This window comes from Equus quagga, chromosome 14 (assembly GCF_021613505.1).
Source record: "Equus quagga isolate Etosha38 chromosome 14, UCLA_HA_Equagga_1.0, whole genome shotgun sequence".
Lineage (NCBI taxonomy): Eukaryota > Metazoa > Chordata > Mammalia > Perissodactyla > Equidae > Equus > Equus quagga.
The window spans coordinates 18,788,096-18,794,095 of NC_060280.1; the positions used below are offsets into that span (position 1 = coordinate 18,788,096).

Consider the following 6,000-nt stretch of genomic DNA (forward strand, 5'->3'; position numbering starts at 1 on the left):
GGCGCGGGGCGCCGGCCCAAGGTCAGCGGCGCAGCATCGCGCGCATTCACCGGGTTCAGGGGACAGGGCCATGCCGCGGGCCCGAAGGGGACGGCCCGCAGGGCTGGAGCGCAGGTGGCGGCGCCGGGCAGGGCGCACGGCAGGCGCCGCGGAGGGGACTGCCCAGCCCCACAGCCAGCCGGGCCAGGCCGCGCCCCCTCGCCCGGTGCCCACCGTGCAGCCCGCGGCAGGAGCCGAGGGCACAGCGCTGCAGAGCCCAGGCCCCTGAGCCTCGGGCCTGGCCAGCGCGAGGGGGAGGGCCGCCCGCGCAGGGAAGGCGCCCGCCGGCCGCGCGCCGCCCCAGCCGTGCCCTACCTGGGCGCGGGGCAGAGGAGAGGCGACAAGCTGGCCGCAGAGGGGCGCGGGCCGCCGCCGCCAGACGCTCCCTGAAACTCCCGGGCCGCGCTGCCACAGGAAACCTGAGCGCGCCAGGGGCCCGGCGGCCACCCTGTCCCTCGGCCGGAAGCGCGCCCGCCGCAGCCCGGGGTCAGACTCCAGCCAGGTCCCCGGACCTCGCCTCCACCGCCACCCGCCGGGCCCGAGGGCGCTGCCCACGGGCTTCGGATTTGCCCGCCCCCCGCCCTGCCCGGACTTTTCCCAGGTGAGATTTTGGGGCCACGGCCCCCAAACAGGTGACTTACTCCCTGTGGCTGAACGGCCCCGCAAGCCTTGGTTTACTCCTGGGCGTCGGTCTGGTCCCTTGAATCACCTTCCTGCCCCTCCCAATACACACACACACGCGCGCTCACACACACACGTCTTCTCCAACCCTCTGCTCTTGGGCCTATCGACCCGCCCCTCCAAGTCCTGACTGACCTCCCAATTGACAAAGCCAGTGGGAGCCGGTTGCTCTCCCCAGCCGGTGAACCTGCTGACCACGCCCTCCTTCCTGGAACGATGGGAGGACAGTTTCCAGAGTTGGCCCTGCGGCCCCTCCCTCTCACTCCCTCCAAATTTTCCACATACCTTGGTGAGCACAGGTTCTCGGCCTCCACGCCCTGGCTTTTTTGTTGCGGCGTTCCCCGGGGTCCCACCGCTGCCTGCCGCCTCCCAGTCTGCTGGCCCACTCCGGGGATCTCACCCACTCCCACGGTTTTAACAACTTCCTGCGTGCTAATGCCTCTTGAACCTCATCTCCAGCCCAGAGTGCTCCACAGCTGCGGATGGTGATGCGACTTCCTGGGGCACCCGTGGAAAGGTATCCAAACTCAGACTCCTAATATCCTCCCAGGAACGCGCCGGAACCTGCTCCTGCTCCCGGGCTTCCAGTCTTAGTCAGCGACACCGCCACCACCACCCTCTCCCCCAGGCCACACTTGGGAGCCATCCTTGACTTTCTTTCTCTGTTTCATCTCTCACACCAAATTTGTCACCAAGGGGGAAACGAAACCATTCACTGGTGAGCACCCGCCACGTGTCCTCAGGGTGCCGGCTGCTTTCACACGGTCGTCTCCTTTAAGTACCAAGTTTTATTCTTTCTATCTTGTAGCCTGGTACTTATAACTTATTTATAAATGATATGCACATGCAACTTATTAATCTGTTATATATTATAAAGCACACTAAAAACCATTAAAGGACGTGGTGAAGATGGAACAATAATTTAACATTTTTTTTAATGAATGGTACAATATACCTTTTTCTTTTCAATTTAAAGTTATTAGCAAAAATATGTTTTGTGAGAGCAACGTGATTAAAAATGGTTTAATAAATCTTAGTTCAATGTTTTATGAGACTTGAAAGTATGCTTTTAAGGTCAGTTAATGTCAATACTTAGTCCTAATGGCTGTTATTGCCTATATATATATACACATGTGTATATGAATATATCTATATATGACAAAGATAAATAGAGCCAAATAGAAGATTTCCATCTTTGACTACACTTATTAAACTATAATTCTTACTGTTTGAATCTCATCCACCAATTTGCAAACATGAAATTCTACCAGAAAACGCTTCTCTGTCCGTGATGCCAGTGTTCTCAACGATATTTTCATCAGTTGTTCTTGAGAATATTTTTAACCAGAGGATTTTTTAAACTCCTGAAACTCTTCGTCTGGAAGATCTTAAAATGAATTTAAAAGTGTATTTCTTAATTTTGAAGGCTGTGGCTATGAGAGTCTGTATAGGTGGCTCTGACGTGCTTCATCTTGGCATTAAAATCACATGATAATGGAAACAGTTCCCAACATCAATTTTCGAAGTGCTTTCCCCATAACCTGATTTTCCTAAAGCTGTTATTTTCTCAATTCCTTGCTAAAATGTCACCTCTACCTGAAAGGATACATTGTGTGTGCACTTGTGACACTCAGCCAGCACATCAGAGGTTAGCAAATTTAGTATACTTGTCCTTGTGTCAAAGAAATGAATCTTTAAATTCCGCAACTTTTAAGTTCTTTGCCTTGAGATAATCAGCAAACCTTTGAGTAATATAAAAGATTTTCATAGTCTCATTCCAGATCTCATTACAAAGTATTGTAAAGATTCTGTTGTATTTTCTGGGTTTTTTTTCTAAATTAACCGTATTATTGACATCCTGTGGTATTTTGTGCTCTTCTAACTTCAACTTCTTTATTGTTGTGGTTTGTAAATGGATGATGCAATTGATGAGTTTCATATATAGTCCTTCCCTGCCCCCACCCCGGGTTTTTTGTTGCAGTCAGGGCGGCCACCCATCCGTGATTACTCTTACACATAAAAACCACAGCATGTTACACTAAATAAGCCTTTCACACTATAAACACATCTTTCCTTTAGTAGATCACAAGAAGTATTTCTTTATGAATGCCATTTGAAAAGTATGCAAAGACAAAGTGAAACATAGTAGCAACTTACAACCAACCATATAGCCCACCTTCTCAACATGTGGTGTGTTCAAAACCTTTTCTTCAAATCTTTGACAACAGTTTCTGCATGTCTTTAACAGAATATTTATTGTTGCCATCTTCTCTCTGTACTAATTTAGTCAAATACAACAGGGTTTTTTACAATAATATTGACTGACATTTTGCCTTGTAGCATTAAGTAAGAAACCTCAAAAGAACTGTCTAAACATGTTTATTACATTTTAATAATATTTCACAAAAATATACAACTAAGTATTGCATGACTTAGCATATCTCCCCAAAAATTGTAGAGGTTTATCTTCATGCTCTAGGTGTTTAGAATTTACATGTCTTGCTGATCATGATGGCATATTTATATTATTATTAGCTAATACCTCAAGGCCCAATATACACTCAGATTGGTTGTTGACATAGTGATGTAAATCCATATTTCAAGTAGTCTTTTTTATAAATTTGAACTTTTCCCCCGTCAACTCCCTTGTCAGAGATGACTATATCATAATGGATCTCATGTGAGTAGTAGAAAATTGTTGGCTCTGCCATTTTTCTGGGTCTCCTTTTGCTTGCACTATTCATGTTATTTTCAATCTATAGATTTCTTTGCAGGAATCTTTTCAAACCACTTATCCTTTTTGTGAGAATTTGTTTCTTTAAATGATAGTTGATACAATCTGTGTATCTACCTCCTGGGTTGCAAGTAATTCGTCATACCTCGTGATTCACTTGAAAGCAGCAGGACCAGGGGGGTGCCACTGGCCACCCCCATACTCTGTGTTGTGGAATACCCCCTCTTCCCTGAGGCTGCCTCCACGACAACACATGACATGGACACCTGACACAGGGTTAACTAAGGGTGCCTGTGTCAATCCATACAGTTAATATTGGTGAATCTTAATTTCTTTATTTTCACGCTAAAAAGTAACATGACAAGAAGTTTAATTTTTCTTCTGCATTCCAACGGATCATCCTGCCCACCCTACTTTGGTGACCACTGATGTAATCCACCCCTCCCATTGCCTCAGTTCATTGTGAACACCACCTAACTAGTCTCTGCCAACACAGCCCCCTCCCCCGCCACTCCCCCCAGCAGCAGCACCAGTGTCTTCATGCTTCTGCCACCAGGGGCAGACATCCTGCGTCCTCTCCTCTTCTCCTCCAATCGACCAGATGCTCCAATGATTCAGACTGGAACACCCGGAGAGCATGGGGACCAGAGCTGTGGGTGACCTCCGACAGTGAGAGGATGGGGCTTATTCAAGCATTTTTGGAAACCCAGAGGTGTTTGGGGTCTGTGCTCCCGCACACCCACTAAAGCTCTCCTCTGTTGTTCCACAATGCACACACACATCCAACACGGGCATGGCAGCCTCCAAATACCCAATTTCTCTGTCTTGCTTTTACAGTCTTCCCAGCTACAGAAATCAAAATCTCCCCCCAGGGGACAATAAGAGAGGAGCTCTGCTTCTGAGAGCGCTTTAGCAGAGCCTCATCAGATACATCCAGTTTTCAAACCAAAGTGCCCTGGGGCCTTCTACTAATTGAGTGGACTGAAATCATGGCAGATGGTCTGACAACGGGGCAGAGATAGATTCATCACGAGTCCACGGTGACCGGAAGAAGAGCACCCAGAGCAGTGTTCCCGGGCATGGAAGGGCCTTGCGGCCCCCCGCTGCTGTGGCATAAGAGAAGCACAGCCTTCCCGACACCTGCCTCTCCACTCTAGCCCGAGCCTCAGTCCCCTCGCCAGGCACTTACCGCCCACGTAGTCAGTCAGCCCTGAGCACGCTGGAGTCTGTCAGTGGGCACAGCAGTCCCCTTACTACTAACAGCTGCTTCCTTCATTCCGAAATGGGTTTCTGGAAAGGAGAGAATCAAACCTGAGCACTTTGCAAATTAGTGTGAATGAGAGCTGGGCCCTATACCCAGAGCACATGCAGGCAGGATTGAAAATGGAGCTGTCTGACAGGAAGTAGCGGGAGGATGTCCTGGGCACCATCCCCAGGCCAGAACAGGGAGAGGGAGGGAGCTCAAGAGAGGACTGGGGTTGAGTTTTGGGGTGATTGGGGACCTTGGGCTTAGACTTCCTCCATCACTCCTCTCTGGACTGGAGTAAAGGAGGGTCCATAGGTGGGGATTTGAGTCTTGGGTCCGTGGCATGTGACCACAGAATGCTTTCTGGGTAGTCAGGGGCTGAGGCTCCCCAGGTCAGGCCTGTCTGCTGAGAGGCACACGGTCTCTGTAATTAAATGGAAGTCTGGGAGTTAGCAGTCCCCTGCTCCATCTAAGAATGGCCTGTGGTCTCTGCCTTTCCTCTGGGACTCTGTACAAGATAATCCTAGGCTGTTGTTCTAACTCCCCACTAGCTCATTCCCATGTTTGCGTGTATTTCCTACTCTCCAAAACTCCACCATCAGCCTAATCATTACACCATTCTGGTGAGACTCTGCAGCTGTTCTTCTGTAGATGAGAATCACAGCCTCAAACAGGCTTGAACACTAAACTCACTGTCTGAACTCCCCAAATCATCTGCCCCCAACTCTCTTCATCTCTTACCTTATAATTTGAAATTCGGATGTCAAATTGTAGCATGACTGTAGCCCTCTAGAATTATTTGGGAGGAGCCAGAGACAGGCAGGCAGAATAGAGTCTCAGCTGAGGCTGTGACCTCTGTCTCCCAGAGATACAGTCTTCCCCCATTGCCCCCTACACACACACACACACACACACACACACACACACATGTACACACATACACATATACACACATTCCCCTTAGGCCGTACTCATTCTCGACATCCCTCCTGGCTGCAGCTTCTGGCATTCCCAGTCCCTGTCTGCCCTCTTCCCGATCCCTGGTTCAGAACTGCCTGCCCAACCATTCAGTGAGCAATAGGGTCCAAGGCCGATCCAGGAGCAAGAGTATGTAGCTATCCTATCCCATGGTGTCTGCTCTCCTGCTGAGTGTCAGACTCCAGAAGGCCAGCCACCATCAGTCCTCGACAGGACTGGTGACACCCAATCCATCCTCAGCTCCGTGGATTCTACCAGAGGCATCTGGAGGAATGGGAGCAGCCTAAATGGCGTCAGAGGGAAGCATAAGAATTTTTTCAGT

General features: G+C 49.4%; 1 protein-coding gene across 1 annotated transcript in view; it reads right to left on the reverse strand.

Annotated features, from left to right (window-relative positions):
- Positions 1-815, reverse strand: part of AMPD3 (adenosine monophosphate deaminase 3) — a 44,133-nt gene extending 43,318 nt beyond the window's left edge. The window contains exon 1 of the mRNA XM_046685501.1: positions 681-815. The gene's annotated coding sequence lies outside the window, so the exon portion shown is untranslated. The remainder of the gene's footprint in view (positions 1-680) is intronic.
- Between the last annotated feature and the right edge of the window lie 5,185 nt (positions 816-6,000).